At 38.3% G+C, this 15,009-nt stretch overlaps 1 protein-coding gene across 1 annotated transcript in view; it reads right to left on the bottom strand.

Annotated features, from left to right (window-relative positions):
* Positions 1-241: 241 nt before the first annotated feature.
* The window catches only part of LOC142027534 (3'-5' RNA helicase YTHDC2-like), a 49,056-nt gene continuing 34,288 nt past the window's right edge, over positions 242-15,009 (bottom strand). The window contains 4 exon segments of the mRNA XM_075021903.1: positions 242-1,053; positions 3,283-3,391; positions 3,675-3,859; positions 11,451-11,583. The gene's annotated coding sequence lies outside the window, so the exon portion shown is untranslated.

Raw genomic sequence — 15,009 nt, 5'->3', positions numbered from 1 at the left:
ACTTAATACTCAAGTTAGTTCTAGCCAAAACACATATATGTAGCCTGTGTAGTCCTGTTTCAAGCTATGAAATACACCAGGTTTTCAAGGTCAAAAAAATAGGTCCAAACATTTTGTTTCTTAAGTGACTCACAAATACAGAATGCAGCATGCAACCTCACAACTGCTCGGCTGCTGTCTTAAAAACTGGAACAAAGTAAGGTGTACTTACACTTCTATGAGAGCAAATGTCACTTCAGTGTTTTACATGTAGTAATTGCGCACGCTCATTTTCACCCTCTCTTTTATGTTAAACCTTTCGATCTGTATGTACTTCCAATTCTTTTATATTGTGTATAATTTAAAGATAACAAACGAGATACATCAGAGTCGCGGCACAACCTCCTGGGGCATGCAGCAGTACATCTAGTAATTTCAAATAGAAGTTTATTTATATCTAGTCATGACTTATGCACAAGTCTGAAAAAACCCAAATGGCTTAGGTATGTGTTGTAGCAAAGTGTTGTGGATTAACCCTGGTAGGCAGCTAAGCACCACGCAGCTGTTCACTCACTTCCCCCCTCCACCCCCAGTGGGAGAAGAGGAAAGGAAGAGTAGAAGTGAGAAAACCCGTAGGCCGAGATAACGACAGCTTGCGGGGAAAGCAAAAGCCACGAGTGCAAGCAAAACAAAGCAAGGAATTTGTTCACTATGTCCCATCGGCAGGCAGGTGCTCAGCTGCTTCCCAGAAAGCAGGGCTTCATCACCTCTAACAGTTACTCGGGAAGACAAACACTGTGACTCCAAACGCCCCCCCCGCCTCCTCCTCCCAGCTTCTACTGCTGAGCAAAATGCGGTGTGGTATGGGGTACCCCTGTGGTCAGCGGGGTTCAGCTGTCCCGGCTGTGCCCAGTCTCAGCTTCTGGCGCACCCTCCTCTGCTCACTAGCAGGGCAGCGTGAGAAACAGAAAAAGCTCTGACACTGTGTAAGTGCTGCTCCACAACAGCTAAAACATCGGCGTGTCATGAACGCTGCTTTGGTCACAAATCCAAAACACAGCACCATACGGGCTCCTAGGAAGAAAATTAACTCCAGTAAACCACATTAATGTGGTTTAATGCTTTCAACAAGTAACATTAACACCGGGTAGCAGATCTAACTGCTTAACATGAAAGACTTAGAAAAAAATACGTATCAGTTATTTGTAAACAAAGAACAGAACAAATAGAGCAGGTGTTCACTTCTGTTTTGAAGTATGACTCTCCTTAAGCCAGTGTCCATGCCTGCTTCATAGAACAGTAATACTACTACAATGATATTCAGAAGATATTTCAGATGAAAGCCTTTCCTATATTTGACAACCTGCCAATCACTATGAACAAAACAAGTCATGTCCTGATTCACTTTGTGAGGCTCATGTTTTCAGAGGATTACTAGCATTTAAGAGTCTTTTGACTTTTTAGATTTATTTTCAAAGGCAAGAAAGTTTTCTAAGCTCACTGCTCAATAAGCATGCTGGTCCAAACACTATTTTAAATCAAGAAAAAGTGTTAAATAATGCTACTGGCCTCCAGGCCAAGACTGTATTGATGTCTGTTAGCATGGGAATATCAGTGCTACAAAATAATATTTCCCTGAATCATCAGTTGTGAAAAGTAACTTGCAACTTTGGAAGTCCATGTAATACATATATTATCACAAGCTGTTGACTGTTTTCTGCAATTTCTTCCAGACTTCTTCCTAGAAACATTACTGAACTGCAAAGACAGGTTGACTATCCAAATTTAAACAGAGCTTTTATAAAGTAGGAGCTACAGAAGTTCAAATTCTGAATCTATCTTAGAAATCACCTTTGAAAAAATGCATGTTCTTACTTTGCACACTTTCCCTGGAATATTTTGTCACATCTGTGTTTTGCAACAAAGCCAAAGACAGCTTGCCTTTCAGATACTATACTGAGCTTGTAGGAAGCTCAGCTGTGTATGTATGACAATAAAATCACAGTTCCACAGAAACAATATTTGCAATGCTGCATTTATAGTCACTCTTCACACCAGAACTGCATTGACTTTTTACTCTGTCCTTCAAAACACACTTATGTCACCATCTGCCTGAGGAAAGAATAGTGCAATAAGCCCACCTATCACAACAAAACAAGAGACAGCAAAAGCTTGCTTTATAGGAAACAGTAGTGTGCAGGCTGTAAGAACACACAAATCAAAGGCAAACAGCTTTATTATTAGTCTTGACTTTCTCAAATCTTATCTCAAACAATCACAGCTATGCTAAAAGACAGGTTAAGGAACTTTGCACATTGCTGTGTTTTAAACAGATTTTTTAATCCCTAGCTCACTACGTAAATGGTTCATCAAGATAAATAGAAATATTTCCTCCAAGTGATACTGACTGATCTATATAACAGAAGAGTAAATACAGGTAAAGTTCTCAGGAATCCTAAGCTTATTTTCAGGGGAGTGGGGGAAGCAAATCTATCACAAGCACTGTGTTTTCAGTGTGAGTTTACCTTGAAAAATTATCAACTGTTGTTGAGAACGATGAAAGGATGAAATATCAGCACACAGATTCTGAACAGACTCATCCTTTACTACGTCAGTTTACAGACCGTTTATCTGCCCCGTACAAACTGTCACTAGGCAACACTACTGGCACAAGGTTTGTTTTCACAGTTTGCAATACCTTCATTGAACTCTAGCATCTTTTAAAATTATTTCAAATTAAAAGACTTTAGCATCTTTTCAAGTTTTTCTCTACTTCAAATTAGGCACTTCCAAAAGGACAGTAATTTACTTTCAGATATACTACGTATAATTGCTATGTGCAACTACAATCTGTAAATCGTAATATGTGACTACGTAAGTTTCGACTTTTTACATACATCAGTGACATCTGAATAAGCTTAAGGATTCTTTTATTAAGGAAACAAATGTTTTGAAATACTTTACTCAGAGGATTTACAAAGATACCCACTGCACAATATTCCCTTTAACTAGAACAGTTAAACACATACGGAGAGGCTTGCCCAGCTCTAAATAGACAGCGATACTCTTTTAGCAATAGTCTAAACAACAACAGCTCATTTGCTCTGTGACTGAGCAGGGAAAAACTACACCTCTCTCTTTCCACTTAAATAATGAAAATCTCATTATATTTTAAGCTGGTTTTTTTCCATTTTTTGAAGGAGACTGAGGAGAAAACTTCCTTTACACCTCTTGGATGTCTGACTGCTGGAATGTATTTTTAGCTTAGAACACACCCACCATGATTTTGACAAGTAAATTTACCTGGATGGCTATCTGGCCACTTGGCAAATCCACCAACAAGACGATCTTGAGTTGACAGGATGTAATTTCGGTTTTTCTCAAAATTTGTATATTCGAATATATTCAAGAGCTGAAAAGAAATAAATTACACCATTACAGCAACATACTAAATCTTAGTATATTTTTAATACTAAATAGGCACTATCTTTTATGATATAAGCAGTCACAGCAGAGATAGCACTAATCTGGTAAACCTCCATATCCTGCATTTTTTCAAGATGAAAGGCCTTTATAGTGATCTGTGCATATTCATATGCTTGTGCCAGATATGTAACTCTTTCAAGCAAAAAGATATGATGCTTAAAGAAATCAAAACAAGTCAGTAACTATCCTGTAGCTGTTCCATACACTACCTTCAATGTTGCTCCCACCCAAAAGGAATAGCAAGTGTCTACAGGTTTGTTGGGTCGTCCATGGTAGCCATTCTGTTGCCTCATTATACACCATCTTCTTATTCTGTTCAGTTCTTTTTCTGAAAAAACTTCCTCCAGTTTACCCATCAAACATAGCGATGCAATACCACAAAATGTAGAGCCACCTGTGAAGAGAGAGTTTTTGCAATGTTTTGATACCCAGATTTTCACTGAAGCCTGTATGACCTCACTCAGGACTTTAACTAGGTTAGTAACAACTAAATCAATGGATTTTTAGCAGTACAAAAGTGTTAATTTTAAGCCCAAAATCCAAATAAATAAAAACACTTCAGTTCATGTATGTCAAAGGGGAAAAAAACTTCAACCCAATTCTTGCACAGATAAACCTGAATTTGTTTTCTTAAAGCTGGATTGCCTCTCAATGCTGCGCAATTTACATTACACAGCAGTCCAGAAATAAGTAAACTGCAATGCAACAGAAAACATTTCTTCATATGTAACTTAAAAAAGAAAGCTATTGGGATACCAGCCATCAGACTGAAGCAAAGATGCCAAAGCCAGTCTCAGACTCAATCCCCCAGAGGATATAAAGACACAGAAGTGTCTGATGAGCAGAACGCCAAAAAAAAAAAATTTAAGGAAAAAAAAAAAAAGACGTGGTTAATACTATGAAAAGACTGCTGGACTCTCATGGTTGTAATAGATACAGATTATTACAAAATTCTAAGCAATTTTTTGTTGTCAAGGAAACTACACTATAAATTTTAAATTAGAAGAGAAACTCATGTTCTTTGTGTACTATGGCCAACACTTTTTAAAGACCATCAAAACTCATTCTGAGTTTATTACCTGATATGATAAAATTACAGCCTGGGAAAGACCGTGAGCAAGCTGTTGATGCAAGACTTGCGGCCCAAAGTTCCTTACACTATCCCAGTGCCAGAAGACCTCAGTAACTCTAAGGTTATTTTCATTCTGATGCTGAAGCGCAGGAGAGGAAGGATACTGAAGTAATGCTATCTGCTATCACTAGCATTCTACAGTAGCTTAGTTAACTAATTTTTTAAATACGTAGGGGTATAATTTAAGTTTTTCAACTTTATCCATCCTGCAGGAAGAAAACAAATGGAATCCTATCAAAGCTCAACACTAAGGATAAAGCTAGCAAACATTTGATAGAGTTAGTCTCAGTCACATAGAAGTCAATAGTTTCTCTGTCACAAGCAGACCAGACTTCATGGCACAGAAACATCTTGCTTAAAAATATTAGTCTCGGAAATTCCCATCTTCACAACTACAGTTTACAAAAATTAACTGCTGCTTCAAGATTTGAGCCCCTCGTGGATGCTGTAGTCTATCAGAGGAAATGTTTCTAGGTTTTACTAATAGCTGCTGAAACTGGAGATTATCAGGTGCGCTGCACAAAATCTCTTGCAGATAAATCCAGAGTAGCAATGGTACGCATGGAAAAAGTTTGCTCTGTCAGCAAGAGATGAGAACTACAGGCAACACCTTTCAACAAAACATTCATGAGGTAAGATTAATGGAGTTGTTATATTAACAGCCCATCTGGTCTGATATTAAGCTGGAACTAAGGGAAGACGACAGATGATATTCTGAGGCACGTTTTGGATTTGCTCCTCATCATCCTACTTCCTTAAAATTAGAAAAGATGGAAAGGCATGACATACCCTGCATCTCTTACAGCATTTGCAATCCCAGTCTTTACAACAGACGTAGACCATTTTAACACTTACCATGAGATTCCAGTCCAGCTCCCTGTGCCAGGCCATTATCATAAGACTGAAGAAAAAAGCCCATAAACCAGTTACTTTAGAACCACATCACTTTCACAGACATTGCAATTTCTCAGTTTGCTAGCAAAATTATCATCAGCCCATAACCACCATTTAACCTGATTAAATTCTGAACCTACACCTCAAACACAGGTCTTGGCACAAAACACTTAACAAATCAGCCTTGTTTCAATGCAGGCAGCTTTTATGACTTTAATGGAGTGCATTTTAGTTGTTACCTACGTTAAAAGTCTGAAAATGGGTAAACATGTCTTTGCCAAAAAGGGAAAACGTGTGATGCAGATAACCATTAAAGAAAAAAAACAACCAAACCCAATTTTTCTGTCTTTCTAAAAAGAGCAAACGGATATGTAATTCCAAACAAAATTAAATGGATAAAATGATCTGTCTCTAACCCAAAAGCTGGTTAACGTACAAAAAGGCAAAACGCAAGGTACTGCTGTGTGTGTAATACTCAAGTACAAGAAATGCTTTAGTAAGGAGCAAGAACATCAAGCTTTAAAAAAACATGAAGATGGGGTGGGGGCTGACGGAAACCAGAAGCAAAAACATAATAAAGCATACTATTGGACTAAACCTGCCCTATAAAATATTACTGTTAAAAAAATACCTTAGAAATGCTGAAAAATCACTTTGTTAAGTGAAAGAAAAAGGAGAAACTTGAGTCTGATGAACAAAGCACCAAGCATACTATAGTACAGGTCTGTTAAGAGCAATCCAGGACCAGATGATGCTGTATATGTAGGAATAACAATCTTTCTTCCCTAAAAATTCATTAAATCATTTTGCATCAGAAACAAGAGATCACAGTAAGTTATACGTAAAATGGAAAATGTTTATTTTACAAGAGTTCATAGAATACTTAATAAATTATCACTGGACAAATACCATACTGTTTAGTAGGAACAAAAATGAAGTTTAACTTTTGAAGTGAAATTGCACAGGTCCTATGTCTTCTATATTAACTGCTCAATTAATGATTGGTTCAATATCTGATCAGACAGAAAGCAATTTTAACTCCCCCTCCTGGGGTGCTGACTATGAACTTCTCATGCTTTCTCCAAAACATTTAACAGTGGCTAGTAGATAAAGGACACCTTGACAGACCACTAATGACTCCTATAGTCCTAACCAAAGAATGGCTACAGGAGCTAGCGTATCTTTAGGAACAACCTAAGGATTATTTTGTACATCTGTTTTTAAAGCTGACATTGAGAAGAAAAAAAGAAATAGAAGCAGACACAGAAGTGTGCTGGCTTTGGCTGGGATAGTTAATTCTCTTCATAGTAGCTGCTATGGGGCTACGTTTTGGGTTTGTGCTGAGAACAGTGTTGGTAACCCAGGGCTGTTGTCGTTACTGCTGAGCAGTGCTCACACAGAGTCCAGGTCTTTTCTGCTTCTCCCCCCACCCCACCAGCGAGCAGGCTGGGGGGGCACAAGAAGTTGGGAGGGGACACGGCTGGGACAGCTGACCCCAAATGACCACAGGGATATCCCACACCATATGGTGTCATGCTCAGCAAATAGAGCTGGGGAAAGAAGAAGGAAGTGGGGGACGTTCGGAATGATGGCGTTTGTCTTCCCAAGTAACTGTTATGCGTGATGGAGCCCTGCTGTCCTGGAGATGGCTGAACACCTGCCTGCCGGTGGGAAGTGGTGAATGAATTCCTTGTTTTGCTTTGCTTGTGTGTGTGGCTTTTGCTTTACCTATTAAACTTTGTCTTTATGTCAGCCCACGAGTTTCCTCACTTCTACCCTTCCGATTCTCTCCCCCATCCCAGCCACGGGGAGTGAGGGAGCAGCTGTGTGGTGCTTAGCTGCTGGCTGACATTAAACCACAACAAGAAGCTATATTAAAACTATATTGCTCAGTTTTTGAGTTGTTGCTGCAGGCTGAGGCAACGAAAAAGACTATCATCTGATACATACACTTCAAGCTGCAGCTTGACCTTCTGAAGTTTGAACCAGTCAATTTTAAGTAACACCTAGGAACATCTGAAAGTTAAAACATACAGTGTAAACTCTTCGCACTGCCTTTTGAGAACGCAATGCAAAAGTGCTACCACACACCACAGACCCATTAATTGCTAAGCAAAGGCAAGATGATTCGCACAGCTATGCTGGCAAAGCTAATTAACTCTGCAAACAGTAATTGTAAAAGGAGATGGTTTGCTTATGTATGACAAAGTAATTAGCTCTGGAAAAAAGCTGTTAAGCGTGCATCCCAGACAGTGTAATATGTTGAGCTGTACAATTAGCTTGAAATTTTAATAGACAATAGTTGAACTTTGGCTTACTGGTACCTATTTATTTACAGACAGCAGCTGCTCTTTGGGGACTTGTATGCATTAAAGAACTAAGGAAATACTTTTGTTTCTTTGTCCTTTTGAAAAGACCCAGGAAATTATATATATGCAAAAGAGGCTCTAGGTTACTGCAACATGAAAACTGCATAATTAAATACTATCCTCAGGAAATGTGTAAATCCAGTGGAATACAATCTTTGCTTCACAGTCTAAAAGTTTTACAACCAGCTTAATTACATCAACAGACTCATATACCTGCATTTCAGGAGGACTCTACTATACTAGAAGTAGCAGATGCTATACTTAAAGCTTCTTTCGATAACTCTGCTTAAAAACCAAACCGGCAGTAAACCAAGCAATGTTGCAAAACCCAGTATTTTAGAGTCTGTAGAAGTCACTAAAAATTTCTGCATCTTAGTGTCTGTTGTTTTGATTAGTGATATATCTGTCTTTTGAATGTGAAAGCCAAAAATCAACCCATGCTGATAAAAACTGTGTGATTAGAACCTGACTATTTTACTGACAATAAAACTGATGCACAATTATTTGTGACCGGTATTGTATAAACACTTTCCAGTCAGATGATAACAAGAGGGCTATCTATTCTGTACGAAGATTCAATTCTTTTTAATATAGTTACTTTTCCGAATAAAGCAACAGCCTTGTTTCATATTCCAATCTTCTGTTGTTCTTGACATGCCTAACTACACAAACCTCCTCCCTCCTTCAGCTGTATTGAACTACGTCACAATTCTTATATTGCATGACTAAAGAGACAAATTCCAAAGAATAAGCTAAAATAATCCAGAAATTTATTACAAAGATTACAGTGTATTACCAGTCACTTTACTCTCCATCCAGATTAGCTGCACTGCACATGTATGCCAATTTGAGTAACTGAAAAAAGTTCGTTAACTATCACTTGTTTCATCTATGTGCAAATGACATATGATGGTACGACAAAACCACACCTTTGTCACACCAGTGTACTACTGAGCAATGCAACCTCTTTTGTTTTATAATTAATGGAAGTACCAGAACGAAGTAACATTATACTAAAACAGGAATAAGCATTTGCAAAAAAGTCAGTAACAATATTCACTGTATAGTTGGTTACACAAGGACTAAGAGACGAAATAATCTCAAATAGAATTTACTTTGAATTGTAATATATATATATAGGTTATTTTTAGCCCCACCTACAAAATCTTAACAGGAGATATCAAGCTAACATTCTTGGATACCACATTTCACATTCATTGTATTTATTTAAGAAACATGCTTTAAGAAATACTTGGTTCATGCGATAGGTAATTGAACTGGAATACATCTCAAGGAGGGTTGTGGAAAGAGATGAATGAGAGGAAGGAACAGCCACCACTGTGAAATGATTTTCACAAAGGTCTACTCCCCGAATGTTTGAGATTTCTTCAGAAATATCTTCAGCTCTACGATGTGACCAAGCAGGGTGTAAAGTTTTTGTGTATTTGCCTAGAAGTGCCAGACAATTTGGAACCGAGTTAGTGCACTGAAATACTGGTCTGACCAAGCAATGCACACTCGGAAAACCCAGACAAAACTAGTGTGCATGTGCATACCAACTCTGCAGTGAATTAACAATATACCAATGCTTTTAAAAAAGAAGTCCTACTGAACACAGTGTGTAGTCAATCTAACAATTCACAGTAAACCTGGACAAAAATACAGCATCTCTTGCTATATGTTAGCACATGCTAAGACAACTGCTTACAGGATCTCTTTAAGTTACTCTCTGAGCTAGCCGGGAAAAGACACAGTCTTTGTGATAAGCTGGACTTTGACCATGCCCAGACTCCAGCTTTATTTCACTGGTCAACTGAAGTATTACTACAAGCCCTTGTTCTGTTCAGGCTTCAATTTTTTTATTTTTTTTTTAAGAAATGGCGTCAATTTTCCCAGTAGGAACATAACAATTGGAATTTGCTGGTACAAGGATTAATACTAAGGCTCTAGAAGCAAACTATAAATCTGGTTCAAGATCACTGTAGACAGTAAATCCCCAGTGCCACTTCAAAGCTCCAAACTTCCAAAACGTCTCCACTTGCCTGCTCTACCAATGGCCTCATATGATGCTCTCTAGTTCTTGTCTTAGAAATAAATAATTGCTCCCTGCTCACTTCATCTTTTCCGTGCTACTTACTACTTTTCATACCTCTGTCACACTCCACTTAGTCATCTCATTTCCAGAACGAAGACTCCTAGTATATCAAACGGTCCATTTACAGAAGCTGGTTCATACCTCTGACAATTAACTTTCTTTGTACCCTTTCACTTCCATCATACACTTGGGACCAAAACTGCACTAAGTGTACAAAATGCTAACTAACAGTTGATGTGATGTATAGAACAACACGATAAGGATTTTGCTCTCTGGTTTAGTTCTCTATTCTTTCTTAATATTTGATTCTCCTATTGTATCTCTGCTAAGCTATCCGATTACAGGCTAATCTCAGCAAACACAAAGGTCCAGCAAGCATCAGAGGACGAAGAACCCTCCTGACCTAATCAGTCAAAAGCAAGCACCCTGCGTTGGCTGCTCCCTCAGACTGTAAAAGGAGAACAGAAAAATCACTGTCCCCAGTTGAAACCCACCGAGAGGATTCAGCAGAGGGAAAAGGGATAGAAGGTGATAGTAGAGCATGAACAGACTGCTGGTCCGTATGCTTGTATGACTGAGCCCTGCCCTTGATCACCTCGGTTGGTCCAAGACTATGGTAGTGTGCCAGAAAGCTTCTTGTGATGTACAGTAAGAAATGCTTACACATCTAACTACTGCCTTAAAAAATAAAAACCAATTTGGTCTGAAGCAGGAGATTAAGTCTTTTTTAGACTTAAGAGTTTCTCCCTCAAATTTTACAATCTCACTGCTGGCAGCAACTACTAAAACATAGTGGTTTACAACAGAAGCTGTATGTAATCATAAATTTGGCTCTTTTTTGTGGACTGAGTTTACTATGTATGTCTACTCACATTCAGGGAACTGTAGTTTTCAAGCTTACTCAGCTTCTTTGAAAAGCACTATTTTAATCTTGGAAAATGAAACTCAATTGAACTAATGAAACATCATGAAAAAAAGCTGAAAACTCTTTTGCTCCAACCAAATATGAAGACAGCTTGCACAGACACAGAAAAAAATGTGTATATACTAATATTTTCCTTCATTCCAAATATCTAATAAATAACAAAGTACATGACTGGAAACAGTTATTAAGCTTGAACTGACGTTAGTAATTAGTTTTTCCTTTGATTTCTTATATCATTTAATAAGCAGGACTACAGCTCATTGAAATGTGAGAATTTTATGGATGCAGTGATTTATGCACTTTTTCTAAGTTATAGGAACATCAGGCCCCAGTTTTCAAAAACTTGCTTTCGATTTTAAATTGAGTTTTAAAGAAAAAAGATCAGATTTAATTTGCAGTGAACAAACACACCAAATAAGATTTTCTTGCTAGTGCGCACACATTACAATGAAAATACAAATGCAAAAAAAAAAAAGAAAGTAGTTTTGGACAGAGATTTTTAGTCATAGTTAAGAAATAAAGCTAGTAACTTTAAAATGTAGTAAGAAATAACACTTTGTGAATACTCACCATACTTCTTCTAATATAGTCTATCGCTTTTTTCATATCCATGCCTGACCAGTTATCGAGCATGTAGCAGATGCAGGAAGCACAGTACACAAACCTCATATCATTCTCACTTCCTTCGAGCACTGCACAGAAACTGAAAGAAACGTTTCTGTCATTATACACTATATAGCCAGTTATATCAGAAAATATGAAAAGCAGTTTAAGAAATTGTGTAATTTTTCCTTTAAAAATTAGTTACTTTTATTTACAGTATTCACATAAATATAACCCAAAGCTATGCTAGATTTTCTTTTTAGAAGATGTGACTCTAATTAAGGCAAGCAAAACAAATAGAACTATTAACATTTAGAGGCCTGGGAGACTTTATTTTCAGCAATGCAATGGCACTGGTCTTTACTCATTCAAAGATGCTAATGCTTACAGTCTTTCACCTATCACAGTATACACTGATGTATGCGTTACCATTTTAACATTTACTGTTTTGGACAGAATTCTTTGCCTTCCTAGAAATCTTAACAGCTCCCAAGGCTTCCTTTCCTGACTGCACCTTCAGGATCAGTTTCCCATGTATGTACAAATTTAATTATTATTACTACCATTTCCAATACAAATGGTGAAAATGACCTTCAATCCAGTTTTTGATTTATTATGGCTACAATCTCTCCAAACTCTATGAACATTTTAAAGTTGTTGTATCCGGGTTATCTAGTACAATCCTGTGCTCTCTCGGAAGCCCTTAAAATGAAGATGGATGCTGTAATTTGGATGCTTCTATCACCAATAGTGTGGCCAGCAGGAGCAGGGCAGTGATCGTCCCCCTGTACTCGGCACTGGTGAGGCTGCACCTCGAGTGCTGTGTTTAGTTTTGGGCCCCTCACTACAGGAAAGACATGGAGGTGCTGGAACGTGTTCAGAGGGCAACCAAGTTGGTGAGGGGCCTGGAGCACAAGTCTTGTGAGGAGCAGCTGAGGGAACTGGGGCTGTTTAGTCTAGAAAAGAGGAGGCTGAGGGGAGACCTTATGGCTCTCTACAACTACCTGAAGGGGGTTGTAGTGAGGTGGGTGCTGGTCTCTTCTATCAAGTAACCAGTGATAGGATGAGAGGAAATGGCCTCAAGTTGCACCAGGGGAGCTTCAGATTGGATATTAGGAAAAATTTCTTCAGTAAAAGGGTTGTCAAGCACTGGAACAGGCTGCCCGGGGAAGTGGTGGAGTCACCATCCCCGGAGGTGTTTACAAGTTGTGTAGATGTGGTGCTGAGGGACATGGCTTAGCGGTGGACTTGGCAGTGTTAGGCTAAGGGTTGGACTCAATGATCTTAAAGGCCCTTTCCAACCTGAATGATTCTATCATGAACAGAAATAGGTAGCAAGTTTAATTACCTGTAACAATAAATAAACCTTTAACTGTTTGTTCTATGATTTGCTGCCTGACAAGCCTCCATTTGGTTCAAAGAGCTAGTTAGTATATTTTGATGACTTAACCATTTGCAAGAAGCCAGCACAACAGAATATTTTGATGAGTCCTCCCGACAAACCTCTTCTCAAACAAACAAAGAACAAAACCCAAAGGTACTTCTGACTTTAAAGACAGTCTTTTAAGCACAGCTATCACCACTAGGACACTCCCTCTTTGACCCTGCAGTTCAAGCGTGAACCGCATTATCTTCTTGCACAGAAAAGCCTCCAACATTTCCTGGGACATACTTCCAGCTCTCCTAACCATAACTGTGCCAGGCCCTGCTCTCTGCTGCACACACAGGCGTGAAGGCCACTGCTCTCCGGATATGGCACAGGACATTCTGGGAAACCAGGACACTTCTAACATGTGCCAGTACTGTGGTTTATAATCTCGCCCTATCCTCAGGTGACAACCACACCGTATGTTATCCAGACACTTCAAATCACGTTCAGCTAACGTAAGGTAGAAATTAAAATACACACACTTATTCATAATGTAAAAAAGACAATATAATTTAATTACATTTGTTTGTTTGTAGGTTTTAGTTTTTGTTTCTTCACACCTGTCTTTTGTTAACTAAGGCTTGCATACTTATACTAGGGTAACACAAGAAAAACGTCTCTTTCCCTCACTGAGCTCACTTGCTGTTTCCATCCAGACAAGATGTTGGCTCAAGTTCTGGCCTTCACACATCCTTCCCCTTTGGAGCAGTAAAAGTGGTTTTCATAGGTATGAGAATGTCTGTCAGAGTAGAAACTGACTCCTCTCAAAGTAACAATTCTATACCAGTGCAAAGCACTCTCCTTTTCCTATAGGGGCTTGATGGCACAGGATCATGTGTAGGAGTTATCAGTCTGCACATCAAAACCACACAGGACACAAACACGCAAAAGAGGTTAACTGCATGTAGCTTATTCCTGTAATTTGGCAAGATGACAGGTAACCACTTCAAGATGCTAGTGGCTTGGGAGCATCTCCTTCCTTTCGGATATACTTTAAAAACAAAAATGGTCTGACAAATAATATGAATGCTTGGAGCAATGGAACAGGCACCTCCACACGCCTGAAGGAACTGCAAACTATAGCAGATCAACAAATACATGTGTATGTATCTGCATCCATACATTAGGACTTGGCCCGTTAAGGTCAGCCTGCTGTTATAAATAACAGAAAACTGTGCATCATATACTTCATATTCACCAGTTACATTCTAAACATTCTGGAGTTTTGTGTTTGGGTTTTTTTTTTATAAACACACATGTAACACTGCATTTTTACAGTTGTGTTACAAAAAAAAAGTTTTAATTATAAAAGATGTCTAGGCAATACACAGCCATTTGACCAAAACAAAAGCTTTCTTAACTCATAAAGGGTGACAGCAATTTCATTGTGAAGTAAAAGATAATTCCTTCAGGAACTACATTTCTGTAATTCTGCATTTCTTAAAGTACTCTTTCAAAAATTACATTCATAAAACTTAACAACACAGACAGATCACGTGCACTAGCAGAAGTTTTCATTAGCTACCAGCTTCAGCTGCATTAAAAAAAACCCAAACCTCCACCAACGAAGTGGATCAAGGGGTATATACCATCTATTAAAAAAAAGCAGGCGAAAAGGACAGATTTCACAATGAAGTTTAGTAATGTTACACTCCTATTACAAGTAATATATAAGGTAATTCATCCTGTGTATTGATATCTTGAATCTCTCGAAACTAAATAAACCCCATCCTCCCACAAAGCACAGCAAACATCATCATAGTAGTGTTCCAAGGGCCCTGCAAAAAAACAGAGAATATAAACACAGAAAACCTCACTTACCTGAAGGACAGAGCAGAAAAACTATCCTCGAGACATAAACCAATCCATTATCTTTCCAGTAATATGCATCTACAGTTCTAAGCAAATACCATCATTCTCCAATACAAAAGCAAATCTATACACAAAGAGCTGTTTGGTCCTGTAAACTGGCATGTGTTCTATGACTGATACTGATTACCCATGAAGTATTTTCTAATATAAATAAAAGACTACATAGGTACTTCCATAAAAAACATGTTTCTTATGTTTCATTCTGCATCTGGGTTTTCTATTAAC

Source organism: Buteo buteo, chromosome Z, assembly GCF_964188355.1.
Source record: "Buteo buteo chromosome Z, bButBut1.hap1.1, whole genome shotgun sequence".
Taxonomy (NCBI): domain Eukaryota; kingdom Metazoa; phylum Chordata; class Aves; order Accipitriformes; family Accipitridae; genus Buteo; species Buteo buteo.
Note: the sequence above shows the minus strand (reverse complement) of the source record. Positions and strands in the feature narration are given on the sequence as shown.